Source organism: Gopherus evgoodei, chromosome 7 (genome assembly GCF_007399415.2).
Source record: "Gopherus evgoodei ecotype Sinaloan lineage chromosome 7, rGopEvg1_v1.p, whole genome shotgun sequence".
Classification (NCBI taxonomy): domain Eukaryota; kingdom Metazoa; phylum Chordata; order Testudines; family Testudinidae; genus Gopherus; species Gopherus evgoodei.
The window spans coordinates 92,770,646-92,786,169 of NC_044328.1; the positions used below are offsets into that span (position 1 = coordinate 92,770,646).

Genomic DNA, 15,524 nt, shown 5'->3' on the forward strand with positions numbered 1-15,524 from the left:
CTTGGGAACCAGTCTGAACAGGAGTTGGATATGCCTGCACTTTGCTCATGCAGTTGAACTAAACCATTAAAGTTGTTTTTCTAAGTTGGTTGTATATTTCTTAGGGCCCTACACACATAGTTGAAGGTACATACTCCTAATTATATGTGCATAAATGCCAATCCAATTTGAGCTGGGCTACTACTTGTGTGCACAATTAAAAAAAAAAGTGTATGCAGCTGCTAATAGCCAGATTTTCAAAAGAGTTCAGTTACTATTTGGGTTAAATGAAATGTCCAGATTTTCAAAAGTGCTCGGCCCACCAGCTCCCGCTGAGAACGTAGTTAATTCTGCTGGTGACACATCAGGCAAAGAAGCATAGGAACTGCTAGGTGCAGAGCCCTTTAAAAAAATCTGGCCATTTCATTTAGGTGCCCCAAAGAGTAGCTGAATTATTATGAAAACGTGCCCTTGTATGATTTATGTAAGGTCACTCAGCAAGGTAATGTCAGAGGTAGGAATGGAACTTGTGTGTCCTACCTCTTGCAATAATCTATCCACTTCACACACTGCCTCCTTTGGGAGTATAAATCTGAAAAAAAAAATGAGCATAAACCATTACTTCGTATATGATTTGACTACAGAACCAGAGACTACTGATTCATGCAAATGCACCCATCTGTACTGTTACATCCATTCCTACCCTTTCCATATTTGTCTGTTTATTCACTTGTATCATCTTGTCATAATCCTAGATTGTGGGCTCTCTAGTGCAGAAACTATTTTTATGTGTCGTTTCTACAGTGCCTAGCACAAAGGCCTCTGACCCTTCATTGAGGCCATTTGGCATTAATGCAGCATACAAAATAAAATAACAATATACACAGGGAAAACAAAAGGAAAATGAGGGGAAAACAAAATATTGCTACATCACAGATTTCCAAACTAATCCCACTCTCAGAGAAAAGAACAAGGACTACTTGTGGAACCTTAGAGACTAACAAATTTATTTGAGCATAGCTCTTCGTGGGCTAAAACCCACTTCATCGGATGCATTCAGTGGAAAATTCAGTAGGAAGATATATATACACAGAGAACATGTATTTTCCACTGCATGCAGCCAATGAAGTGGATTTTAGCCCACAAAAGCTTATGCCCAAATAAATTTGTTAGTCTCTAAGGTGTCACAAGTTCTCCTGTTCTTTTTGCGGCTCCAGACTAACATGGCCACTACTCTGAAAACTGTCAGCGAAGAATACAGACTGACCTGAGGTGACAAAAACAAAAATTCCATGCAGCACTGGAAACTGGAAAAGGGACCTGGGTATTGATTGGGCAGCCCGAAAACCTGCATTGTCAGATACATTTCAGAAAAGACCAGCAGAAGTTCAGGTCCACTTCAGAAACCTTATGGGCCAAAAATATCAATTACACATTTGTAATTTCACTAAGACTAACAGGGTTGCATGGGCTGGACTCCCCTCGGAGTGTGGAGGTGGGGTGAGAGGCCCGAGCCCTCTTTATGCCGTATTCTCTTTTGTGTCCCGCACACCATGCCCTACCCGTCCCATGCTTTTGTCCGCCCATCTCCCTCGGTGCCCCGTTTCCCGCCAAGGCTCCAGAGCCCGGGATCAACGGCCCCGACCCTCGCCGCGGGTCGCGCAGGAGGCCCAGCGCCCAGACCGGCAGGCAGCCCGGCCCGGCCCGGCCTCTCGGGCTCTGGGAGGGCCAGCAGGGCGAGGAGGCGGCGCCTGCCGAGCAGGGAGGCGGTGCCCGTCGGGAGGACGGGCCGGGCGGGGGGAGTTTATCCCACTAGAAGGGAACAGTTTCTCCTGCTGAGTCTTGACAGCGTCAGGTCAGTGTGTGAGCTGCTGCGGGGACCATCCCCCGGCGCGGCAGGGGGGCTCTCTGGGGGCAGGAAGGAGGTGTGGGGGGCAGGTACAGACAGGGGGCTGCGTCTGTGGGCATCTAAGGGAGAGAGCGGGGTCCGTTTTGGAGTAGAAGTAGGCAGGGGGGCTGTGCCCTGGGGGAGAGAGAAGGGTCTGCTGGGGGCGAGGGCTGTGCCTGTGGGGCGCAGACGGGCTATATCCCCTAGCGCAGAAAGGAGGGCTGTGCTCCTGGGGATCTTTGGGGTGGCAGGCAAGAGGCTGTGGGAGGGTGGTGCAGGACTGTCGATGGAGGGGAGGCTTCATGGAGTGCAGGGGTTGTGGGCATGGTGGCGAGGGCTGAGAGCGAGGATGGGACTAATGGCCATGGGGGCTCTGTGAGTAGGGCGCAGTTCCCATAGGGGCTTGGGGAGGAATGAAGGACTCTGTTCATGGGAGCTCTGGGGCAGGGAGATACACAGAAGGCTTTACGTATGAGTGATCTATGGAGTTAGTACCATAGGTAGGTCCTTGGTGCTGTGTTGCAGAGGTGGATTATACTGGAGGGGAGTGTATCTCATGTGGACTATTTAAAGTGGTGTGGGGTAAGCAGAGGGACAGCGTTCATGGGTACTGTATGGGGATGGTGGAATACACATGGGGATGTATGTCCATTGGTGCTACATGTGTGATATTGATGGAGATAGACAGTAAATTGTGCCCATTGGTATTCTGTGATAGCTATGTCCATTGGTACAACAGGTGGAGAGGGGAGATGGTGAGGGAGTTACTCACTTTGCTTACCTGATAATGAATGAAAAGCATAATTTTCTCTTTTGACTTCTCAACCAAGAAAAAATCAGTGAGTCTTGAGTTCAGTCATGCCACAGCAGAGATACTATGTTGAAATATATTATATATGGGTGGCATGCCCCAGGTTTTCAGGAGCATTTTGTAATTTTCCTGGTGTCATTTCTCTCCAGGGTACTTGGCAGCTGGGGACTGCAAGTTCCTGTAATGTTGTAACTTTTCGGGAGTATATTCACATGATACAATGCTGTGGTAGTATTATTATAACTTTATATTATGACGTTAGACGGATATCTATGTGTAGCCTTTTGGAGATAAGCACAGGAAGTTATCAAGAAATTATTATTTTTTAACGTACCTTGGACTTCTGATTTAATAGACTTGTTATATTTAAGTTAAATTAAAAGGATCAATTATAATTGCCCAGACGTTTAAAAATGAGGGTGTGGACTTATAATTTTGTTTCTGACCCACTTCCTCCATCTCCAAAAGAGTTGTTTGTCTGGAATATGACACTAACGTTCTGTCTAGTAACCAATGTTCAAAAAGATATATTTCCCCTAGCAATCAGTCTGTAATAATATGCATAGAATAACTTTTTAAAGGTGATAATAATGCATTACTTGTTAGCTAAAAAGGACCCAGTGTGGCCCATGAGGTACACTGGAACTTGTATGACCTGCAGTGTCCAGTCTGTCTTTTGCAAATCAGTCTTGTCTATTGTACTCTGGTTGATGTTAGAATTCCCTGTGAGTAGTTATGTTGAACATTTTTAATCCCTCTAGGTCTCACTGAAGATTTATGTGAAAAATTACTTAGAGATTTAATTATGAGACTATGAAGAATAATTTTTAAACAATTCTGTACAATGTAAATATAGACTATTGTCAGTGGGGGAGATATTTGATCAAATGGTTAGACATGGATGTTGAAATTGGTAGCTAAACATCAGAATAATATTTGGTAGGTATTCTTATAGGAACTGCTGTCAGATTTGAATCTACTTAGACATCAGTTTATTAAAATATTGCATTACTGGTTTACATATTTTTATACATTTCTGTGAGTAGCCCTAGTAGACAGCATCCATTCCTGGATAATACCTGATCTGAAAAGTGTATTGCCCTGTACCAGATATCAGTGTACCATGAAAACTTTGTCATAGTATGTTCTTTCCATAAAGAATGATTCTCGTCCTCCAATTTAAATATATATTTTACATACTAAGACACCACAACAAACACCTGTAAGATGGTAAAGTTGATCAATATTATAGCTTCAGTTTTTAACTTTTGCTTTATAATACTGACATTGACATTAGTGCTGAATCTGAGTTTTTTCTACTTGACTTTTCTTTCAGTTCCTATAGATCAGTTCCTAAATTCAGACCCAGTTCAGTCAATATAAATGTATTTCTGTGGCAGTCAGTACTAGCATGATTTTAACCAACAGTTTAATCAGTAAAGCCAGAAATAACTTACAAGTAGAAGCAAAACTGTGTTTTGTATAAAGCTAGGCAAATAATTCACAGGAAATCTTTTACTTAATGATTTTTGCCTCTTTATGTTTTGGAATTGACTGAAAGCACCTTTTGATTTTTTTGGAAGTATTCACTATTCAAAAAAATTCAGAATAATTTCACTAGCTATTTCTTGTTCTGTAACTCAGGTGTCAGTAATTAGTTTTGAATATTTGGTATTTGAAATTTGAGTGACTTTAATTACTTTTGATTGATACATAGGTCACAAGGTTTTCTTTCTGTTCCCAGTTGTGGTGAGCATAAACCAATATTTGCTTAAATTTACTATTTCCATATATGTTTCTGCTCTAAAACACTTTTCTAGAGTATTCATGGAAAGCAAGCACAAAAAGCATACGAGCGCTGGCTAAATGAACTAGCTTAAAATTTTTTTTAAATGCCCACAGGATTCTTCAAGCTAGTTTTTTGAGGTGTCATGGGCACAACGCTTTCCATGTTATTTTCAAGCAGTTTATTTTGCTGTGTTGTTATGATATACCCACTAATTTAATTTTAAGTCAATAATAGACTTATTGAAAGCAGATTGTTCCCCAATGTAATATTATAAGTGATGGTGAATTTTGATAAATCTTTATTTATTATGCTGATTTTTTTCTTATTCTTCAGTCATTTTATTGCAACTGTTTTGAATGTTTCAGTTAATTTTCTGTGTATTTTAAAAAAGCAACAAATCACTAAGTAGTAGAAGATCAGTGTTGTGATTGGTTCTGTATACTATACACGCAGAAATATCATTAAGGGAATTCATGCATGTGCTTCCTATTAACAAGACAGTTCCTGAGGGCCTTACTCAATTTTCACTATGTTCTTACTCAAGAAAAATCCCTTTCGCTTCAATGGGGATTTTGAAGACTGAATGTAAATTGATTTGGATCAACATTAGTAAGAATCACAGTAACCGGGTACTGATACAGATTCCTGTACTGACAGCCTTTATTTTTCTTTTAACTGACTGGGTTTTTTAATTGCTGTTTCTAAATATGAAGCATAGCTGGCCCTTAGACCAGTTGTGCCCCTAGTCAGGTGCCAGTAATAATACAGACATCTATGAGGCTTGTGCTACTGGCAGCACAAGTGTCTTCAAAGGGTCTGGAGAAGGACGGGGTTGTGGTCCACACTCAGCTGATTGCGGGGGGTGGGTGGGGGATTGGGGGATGCACATGGTACCAATTTAAAGGGTTGCTGAGTTTCCACCACAGTAAATGGTCCTCCAGAGCCCCGGAATTCCTCCAGGGCATCTGCTGCAATGGAGTCCCCCTGCATACAATCCAAGCATAGAGGCAATCTAGCCCCAAATCTAGTATTTTAACAAAAGAGTATTTAGCAAAGAATTTGCTATGTTTAAGGACTGATTTGCAGTCTTTGCATATGCAAAGCTTCCATGGGGGTCAGTATTGCGGGATTGGGCTCATAATCTTTATCTCCCCTCTTCTTCCAGTTATGTTCCACAGCCCAGTTATTAACCAATTCCTAAATCCATTAAAAGAACCAAAGAAAACAATGATATCCTTCCCCAAATTAAAGTTCTTGAAAGTGAATTACATAGTTATGATTATTAATTGTTTGTTATTTGAATTGCAGTACTGCCTAATGGCCTGATCAAGAATCAGGGCCCATGGGGTGAGGCATTGTACAAACATAGAGGAAAAGACAGTGCCTGTTCCAATGATCTTATGTCCTAAAACTCTGAGGAGAGAGCACTGATAGCTACAAACAAACAGGGGGAACACAATGAAATGATGGGATCATTAAGAGAAACTTTGACTTACAGATGCTTTCCATATGTAGCATATTTACTTTCATTTGTTTCACTGGCATTGTCTATAATAGCAAAATAACTGCTGTTTAAAAAGGGAAGATAAGCAGCTACCTCCAAATCCAGTTCATGAATTTCTGGAATCAACTAACAGGTGATCGTTTGTAGACATGCATAAGCCAGCCTCTTCCCTCATGACTAAGCACATCACCTGCATGCCATGCAGTTTGCACATTCAGGACAAAGTCTATGAATTCTAGTCTATGAATCCCAAAGTCCCATCTAGCTGAACCACAAGCTACTAACTTGCTACTCTGCTGGTTGATAATTAGCAATTTTTAAAAACAAAGCTTAGGTACCCATGTGTATGTATGTTCAGGTACAAGTGTATGCTTTGTATATATTAGTACACACACATTCATGTACACTACGTATATATAGCTAGACGGCAGGATGTACATATTATTTCAGTGTTATGAAATAACATCCTCTTGACTTCACTGTATGTAGAAATACTGTATAAATAAACTTCTAGTTATCATTTGTATTAGTACTACTAAGTAATAATTAATTGATTTTATGTAATTGAAATAATAATACCCTGAGCATTTTAAATAAGAACATTGGGACAGTTTCTTTTCAAACCTCTAATAGAACAACATGAGACCTCAGTGTAAAAACTATTAAACTGTCTGGACATTTTTTTAAGGTATAAATAGCACTGGAATTACGGTATTTCAGATTTTTTGTACTTAACAGTGTTTTACACTTTAGTTTTTAAAAAATATATATTTAACTTAAATAAAACAGAAATATGGGTCAGAATTCATCGGGCTAGATTACAGTTTAAATCGCACAGTACAGCCCATGCTGTAAATAAATATAGTCCATGCTTCAAGAGAATGTGGGGGGGGGGGTTGGAGCAGGAGCTCCCAGGAGGGATTTGAGGTAATTCACCAAAAGGGCCCTTGCAAAAAATGCATGGTGCCATATGCATTCCTCAGTATATATGATCAGCTCTGTTTGCTAGAGCAGAGGATAGGCAGAAGGTGAAGCCTTCTCTCATCCTCACTCTGCCCTCTTCTTTTGGAGATGCTTTTGTTGTCACTGTTGTGGAGCAGTGGCATTGCCAGTTATGTTTTGACTGGCTTTGGCCCAGAAGAACAAAGTGAGAGAGGAAGCTCTTTGCACCCTCTTCTTACCTCCCTTCCCCTTCTGTGTCTGGCCAGTCATAGAGATCAGCTACACACCAGTTCACACAGAAGGGTTTTGCAGTTTCCATGAGCAGCTGATCTGACACCTGCCTGCCACTCTGTAAGAAGTGTTTTATCCTATACATGTTGGAAGGGACAAATGGTGGGATTTTCAAAAGCACTCAGAGGTCACCTAACTCTGCTTCCACTGAATTAAATGGTAAATTAACTTCCATGGAAGTAGAATTAGACCAGTACTGGGAGATGTTGGAAATCCCACCCAAAATCATTTTTAGGATGATCATATGCTGGCATTCCAAGCAGAGAGGCATACACATAACCTAATGCATGCCACCAAAAGAAAATATACACATACAGATGAGAGTTGCACTATCTCACACACACACATACACACACTCTCTCTCTCTCTCTCTAAGGATGACATCCTAGCTTCATTGAAGTCAATGGAGCCTTGGCCATTGACATCAGTAGGGCCAGGATTTCACCCTAAGACTAGTTAGGCACTGGAAACGTCTAGAGATTCTGTTCTGCATTTCACATGCATCCAAAAATCCCTTTGAATCCAATGGGGATTTTGAGTGTGCAGAGAATACCAGATCAAGCCCTCAGTGAGTTCTTATTTGCTCAGCAAGACTACATGGCTAAAGCTAGATAAACATAAATACATGATATATCAAGGACATTGTTGTAGAAAAGCCTTTGAAACAAACAGTGGTATATTTTTCTATATTGTGTTCTATAGCTAATGTGGTTAGTTCACTGTAGTTGTAGCTGAGCTTTAGTTTTAAGCAAAATGTAAACAATTTTATACAGGTTTTGCAAGTGAGATTAGTTTGTGCTGCTCATTCAAATCAAACTAAAGTCATACAGACCAGCCGCTAGTGTAATGTTGTCTGCTTATGCTACAGTGCTGCATGGGGAAGAGAATTAGTTTTTTCATGCAGTTCTACAGCTCTTTTGTGATAACAGCAAGTGTCCTGTGTGGAATTAGGATGTCTTTCCTCTTTATCATGCATCTGGCTGTCACACATTACAGAGTCCCTCTACTCTAGCCCCCCATTCTTGTTTGACAGGAAACCTCTACTTAATATTCCCCTATTTTCCCTCCACAAACACCACAATTCTGGACACATTATTTATTTCCCTTTAGGCGAATGAACTCTTACAACTATCATGGAATAGGCATCTGGACCAGGTGGGGATAGAGAGGAAGGTTGCATACTGGGTCTTTGGCCTTTCAGCTGAAGAGTCCAATTTAATGATTTTGAAGGGAGACTCATATTGGCTTAAAATAGCCCTGACCGATATTATAATCTGCTCTTAAACTACTTTATATGACATGTAATTACACTGCATTCCATAAAATAGTATTTTATTTCATAACGTAGTATTTTATTTCAGGCACACAGTACATTACTTGTATATTTATACATACCTTCTGAACATATTGGTCATCACTTGTGTAAATACTATAGCAGCTAACCATGGAATGAAATGTAAGTCTGCTAACATTTAACAGTTTTCTCTTAGTATTTTATTGAGAGTTGCATTCTCAACATTTGTGTTTGAAAAGTGCACATCATTTGACCTTCAGTTTGAAAATATATCTTATATTAAAAGTAATATGGTTAATCCTCAATGCAATATTGCAGTATTCCCCCCCCCAGTAAATCTTAAAATAGAAACACAAGATATATAACGTTCTTCAATGGAAGTAAAAATTAAAAGGGATTCTAACATAACACTGAACAAAATGAAATGTGTGTATGAAGGGAAGGAGATAACTATCTTTTATATTGCAGGTTTGGCAGCAATTCAGAAGTTTGATATACTTTTATATAAACATGGTGATCAATTATGCATTTTCAATCATTTTCAGTATTTGTTAGCTGGGATATTTTTATATCCCTGAGAAAGAAATTCTCAACCATGGTAGTTTAAAACTGATATCAGAATATCCAAAGAGTTACTTTTGTTACTCCAGAAAAAGAGAGATGAAAAGAAAAATGTTAATTACAGGCTTTAACACTCAGAGTAGAATCTTTTAGTAGGGGTGGTCAGAAAAACAGGTTTTACTACTTAAGAGCTGGAGCTTTGTGGTACTATCTAGTTGGAGAGCTTGGAGAAAATGCAACCACTTCTATGCTCATAATGTGCATAATTCCCTATGATAGAATTAACTTTTAGGAAATGTCATTTTTGGTGTCCACAGTAAATAAAAGTGAAGTGCTTATCCTTTAATCTTGAATATATTTTATTTAGTTAGTGCCTGCTATCACCTGCAGTGGTTTTCCAGCTGCTGGATTTTATGCTGGAATCTCAGTTCTTATTCTGTAGAAGGACAGTACAATATGTGTTACTTAGTTGACTTCTAACCATAGTAAATAATTTCTAAGATAGAAGGCCAAATTCTGCCCTCCTTTACTTGTGTGCAATCCCATGGAATTCAAAGGACCTGCATGGGTGTACCTGTGAGCAAAATTTTAGGATACGTCTATGCTTCAGCAGCACAGCTATGACACTGCAGCTGTGCTGCTGTAGCACTGTAGTGTAGATACTTCCTACATCAACAGGGTTTTTTCTGTCGATATAGGTAGCCCATTCCCCTGAAGAGGCAATAGCTAGGTCTACAGAAGAATTCTTCTGTCCATCTAGCCTCATCTACAGAGGCGGTTTGGTCCACCTAACTATGTCACGCAGGGCACAATATTTTTCACAGCCTTCAGTGGTATACCTAGGTTGATCTAAGTTGTTGGTGTAGAGCAGGCCTCAGAGACGTATAAAGTGTTCTCTGCGTTTTATAATGTTATTTAGAAGCATGTGTGGCAGAAGCTCAGTTATCTGCATTTCCATAAACTGGAAATCTGTGCTGAAAATGGATTTGGGGATTTGCATCTTATTGAAGTCCAAATATGGGAAATTCCAAGGAAGACTAGGGTATCGGCACTCTGTAGGACAATGGGGGATCACCACTTCCTCATTTGGCCCCACTCCCAGGGCTCATGTGTGCCCTGAAACAAGGCCTTTACAATTAGCTAATGGGTGCTGGTGTTCCTCCATTGCTTCAAAAGTCACTAATTTGTAGTGGGTAGGTTTCCCTCCCTCAGTTAGGGCTTGAATTAGGAAGAACTCTGTTGACCTAGCACTGTCTGCACCAGAGCTTCGGTTGGTTTAACTGTGTCAGTCAGGGGTGTGGATTTTTCACATTCCTGAGTGACTTAGTTATACTGACCTAATTTCCTAGTGTAGACGAGGCCTTAGTGTAGTTTACTGAGGATTTACTGTAGTTCATGTTTTAGGTCTTTTCATGGAGGGCACTCATTTACATCTACATTTAAGCATCCTCTACTTTCTAATTCAGTGATATATATTTGTGATGATGGTTTAAGGAATATATATTTAGTAAAACATGTTTCAGTGCTTTATATGCTTTAAATGTCTCTTATTGTCCCAACATAAAAAGAGGCAATATGTTTTGTAATATGTCACTCCTGCCCATTTTTTGCCATGTTTTTAGATTTTTGTCTTTAAAACTTGCTTATACCAGTATTGAAAAGTACGGAAACATAAGTTCGCATTTTCATTTCAAGTAATATGCTTTCCTTTTCAGTCATGAGCACTGATCTTGGCTTTTGAGATGACAAATGAAATAAACTCTCAGGCCTTGTCTATAGTGGATGCAGTTTATACCAGAGCTATTTTGCTGGTATTGTTTATAATAGTTCCCTGAACAAAATAAGATAAAGGATTATTTTGCCAGTATAACTGCATCTATAGTAGGGCTTTTGCCAGAATAGATATGTTAAGGGTTCGATTTTATTTCTAGACTCCTAACTGATAAAGATATGCTGGCAAAATTTTAAATGTAGACCAGGCCTAAGAAACCAGGAGTTGTTATAATTAACTGTAGAGTATGTTTGAAAATTAATATTATAAAAGGTCAGTGACTTGTGACTTCAAAATAGTAAGTGGCAATAAAACATGGGGGAGTTACTTTAGTGTGGTGTCCTTTTGCAGTTTTCAAGACATTTCATTAGTTTTCTGTAACAATTATTAAAAATATATGTTTTTATTATTAGTGCTGTCAATGCTATTACCAGTGCAAAAGTGTAACTTGCAAAACAAATTAGTTTTTCTCAGTTGTTTTACAATATTTGGATGTTGGTACTTATGAAAGAGAAAGAGTGGTGTTACTGATACAAACAAATTCCATGTGTGCTTCCTTTGCTTAATTCTTCTAATCCACCTCAGTCTCTGCAACACCCATGCTTTTACCATCTTGAGCCTTTTACAATATAAGATTGTCAGTTGCACTGAGCTGATTAGTGATATTTGTGATGAGCACAAAAATTCAGTGGCACCATGAATGAGAGACCCTAAAATGTTTCTTACATAGTTTCCTGAGAATATGCCTATAGAAGTCAAAGATTCGTTCTCTGGGCCTGCCTCATGATCACATATGCTAATTTTACCAGTTTGTTAGGGAGTGGCAAGTATGATTTACATTCAGACAATCTGGAGTATTTTGTTGCCTATGGTAGTCTTAACACATATAAAAAGTAGATGACTACTAGCAAGGGAATCACTGCAATGGTGTGGATTATATTCAGATTAGAATAGAGCTATCCTGTTATGACATCTCTTATGGCATCCATAGCCCATTGTGGTGCACCAGCAATTTAAAAAAAAAATGTAACAAGTTTATTACTTTTCTAAGAAACAAGTAGTTACACACATCTCCAGCATGGTTGGTTTTACTACTAATTAGAAAAAATTTATACTATAGGAAGCTTGAATAGAACTATAGTGCCAAGTCTCTTAATTCCTATAAGAAGCATCCATTTTTGTAGACACAGCCTTTAGAAAACTTTTTGTGGTAAAGCAATAAATTTAAAAAATCTAAATATTATCATGACAGGGAAAACATTCACAGGTGTTTCATACTTTACTTATTTATAAAACACACAAGTAAATTTCTATAGTACTACGTCATTAGTGTTCCCTGTATGAAGCCATTACTACCATGCTGCATCTATCACTATTTAAATTGTTTTGTGTATCACCATTCTCCTTTCACTTCTTGAAGTATATCCTGTCTGACCATAATAGCTGTCGTTTTTTTGAATGGTTCCTGGTTTTGTTTAGGAATGCTGTATTCAGTAGAATAAAGGAGTTACATAAGTCACATCATACCGCTGACTTAAACATCATTCACTGTTTCTCCTTAATGATGTAATACTGTGGTTGTGAAAGTCATGTGCACTTCTTTCCATTCACTTTTAGGTCACCAGGGTGCCAATTCTAAGTAGGTGAGAGATCAAATGAAGACTCAGAAAATTGCTCTGGGTCAATTATCAACCTTGTTTTAAAAAATAATAAAACGGTTGTCATAAACAGTGTGTTCTACTGATTTTTACAAACATAAACATCCCCAGAAGAAAAATTGCACAGGATAGTTTGGAGAATTTTGCAAGGCTGTGACATGTTCTGTGACTAATGTATTGTGGAATATTTACAGTATCTTTAATCTAAAATAAAGAGCAATTTGAGTTCAGAATATTTTGCATAAATGCTTTTTGCAGTGGTGAATTAAGACAGGATCCTTGGGATCCAAGCCCAGGGTCCTGTGGAGGCCCAGTAAAAAAGAGAGTTGTGGGAAACCAAGGAAGAATTAGAGAAGAAAGTCAGGGAGTCCTAGTAGGACTGTGAGGAAGAATTTGTGGGTGCATAATTATTTTAAAGGGCCTGAATTTTAAGTCTTAAATATCCTCTATGGTGCTAGTTAAAGAAAAGGATTAATAAAGGGGGAAATCTTAAAAATTATAGACATTTGGTTAGGATCAGTTTCTTCAAGTATAAAATTCTTAGTTGAACCTGTTGGTCTTGAAGCCCTTCTATATCTGGCTTTCTTTGAGATTTTTGGCACTCCCTTGTTTAGGACATGTTGCAAGTGCCATAAGAACAGTCTTTATGTAGTATTTTGGAATTCTTGCCAGTTCTGTTTTGTCCTAAAAAGCCCTTGTTTTAAATCCAGTCCCATTTCTCATTACTCCTGCTGGAACTTGAATTGTCTGATGCACAAAGACGAATGCCAGGTCTTCTGTCACTAGGGACAGCAAAGAGGAAAGTGTATTTCAGTGAAGTCTGAGGTAAGGTTAGGGTAACATATTTAACTAATAAGAAATACTTTTACACACAGCACTGATGCTGCTGTATTCTAGCCTGACTGTATTAGCTGATTTAGGCTCTGCAATTGGTTCCCCTCTTTCTCTCGCACTTCCCAGAATCAACAGAAAATGCGGCACAGCATAGAGTCATGTAGTTTGTGTGGCAATCTTAAACTTCCTGCTGAAGCCTGACCCTTTAGCAGGAGGATGGCTGCTGACTGACTGCCCTTTCTGTTAGTCACGACTTTCTGCTGATGTGTTTGAGTCTAGAACAGAATGGAAAACCAGCTGAAATAGTAGGGAGGTGGGAGTTAGCAGTCAGCCTCCTGGCCAGTGTCAGCATCCTCCAAATGTTGTGGAAGTGGGTAAAAATATCCAAGTAGAGAGAGCAGAACATGGATGAGGTGGACAGTGTCTACCTCCCTCTTTCCAGGTCTGCATTTGAGGGGAGATATAGTTGAGGGGGAAGAAGAGGAAGAAAGAAACACGTGTGATGTGTCACCAACACAGGCCATCACCCTCTTACCCTGAGAGGAAGAGACTAAGGGAAAAAACCCTGAGTCACCCCAGCACCAAGTGAGACGCAAATATTAAAGAAGAACCAATGACCCCCTAGAAAGAGAGAGAAGCAGATACTCCCTGAAGATTCAGGAGTGGAAATGGACCTCTCACTCTCTTCTGACAGTGTGAGATGGAGGAATAGTGAACATGCTAATTATCTCTAGCATATGCTGAGTGGAGCTAACAGTCCACTACTGGGCTTTTCCACAGGAGCTTGGGGAAGGGGATTGTTTGGGGTCGGAGGATTGCAGGGCCTCAGTAATGTTGAGAGAGACTCCAGTGGTGATTGAGGACAGCAAATTAGATGTGAGTTTGCAAAGTGGTATAACACAACACCTGTAATATTAATTTCTGAGCACCATGTTACCAGAAGGAGATTGACAAACTGGAGGAAGACCAGAGAAGAGCAACAGATAAGATAAAAATATTTTGCGACGCTGGCTACAACATTGCCATGCAAATGCCTGTTCTCACTTTCAGGTGACATTGTAAACAAGAAGCAGGCAGCATTATTGCCTGCAAATTGTAACCAAACTTGTTTGTCTGAGTGATTGGTTGAACAAGAAGTAGGACTGAGTGGACTTATAGGCTTACAATGCCCAGAATACCTAGCACACTGATGTGTGATTCAGAGAGCTGAGCTGGAGCCTGCAGGCTGGGTGATTGCCACTCAGTTTCGTTGAACGTGTACTGCAGAGCACTCTCCAGATACAAAATGTGTGTCTGCATCTGCTCTGCAATCCACAAAAATGGTCTGCAGATATTCACATCTGCTGATACAGAGCAGATACCTGCGGATTTGCAGGGCTCTACTAAACTGTACTGTAGGGAAGAATGTTACATTGGCAGGATCGACTGACCCAATAGGACTTTTGCATCATTGTCTTCTATGATTCATTTTGTGTATCCCAATTTCACCTATGCCAATTGGAGCTGCATAATCCCCGAAAAAGGAGTTACTCTACTATTTAGTGTACCTCATAGTTGGGATATAAGTACTATATCCACATGATTTATTGTGGCTCATGGAGGATTGGATACAAAGTCAAAGGAAAGAGTATTCACAGGTTCCATGGTAACTGCCACATCACATCATGTGCATACAGGAAATTGGCATCAGAGCTAGAGTTGTCCAGCTGCACAAGTCTGCTTGAGTGTGACAATCTGTATGTTCTTGTGCAGAGGGACATGGAAGAACCCTCCACCACAACCTCATTTTCATTTTTATGTGATACGTTAAATATGCAAATACTCCTTTTAGATTAGTTCTTGGAACACTGACCACATATTTGTGAAATTACCAGAATTTGATACCTTTTGAATCCTTTTGTTTAATGACTACCAGCAATATACTCTGTGCATTCCAAGTGCACTCTGATTCCAACAGACAAAATGGTTCAGAGGTGTCTGATGAGGGTTCAGACTAACGGTGATGAAAAAATGTTAGACAGATGCTCATTAAGAACTGTGGTGGGAAACATATTTTTTGGTGAGATTTGAAGAGGTGGTCTAGAAGGCTGTTCACTTTTAGATTCTTTCAAAACTTTCAGAACTGTAAGCCTCCACTCCCTGTGGACAAGTGAGATCCAGCCCATGTATCATGGTGCTGCAGCCAGGAAGTGAGGCTACCTT

At 39.6% G+C, this 15,524-nt stretch overlaps 1 protein-coding gene across 1 annotated transcript in view; it reads left to right on the forward strand.

The window, feature by feature from the left end:
• Positions 1 to 1,808: 1,808 nt before the first annotated feature.
• Positions 1,809 to 15,524, forward strand: part of PPARG (peroxisome proliferator activated receptor gamma) — a 119,247-nt gene continuing 105,531 nt past the window's right edge. The window contains 1 exon segment of the mRNA XM_030570807.1: positions 1,809 to 1,834. The gene's annotated coding sequence lies outside the window, so the exon portion shown is untranslated.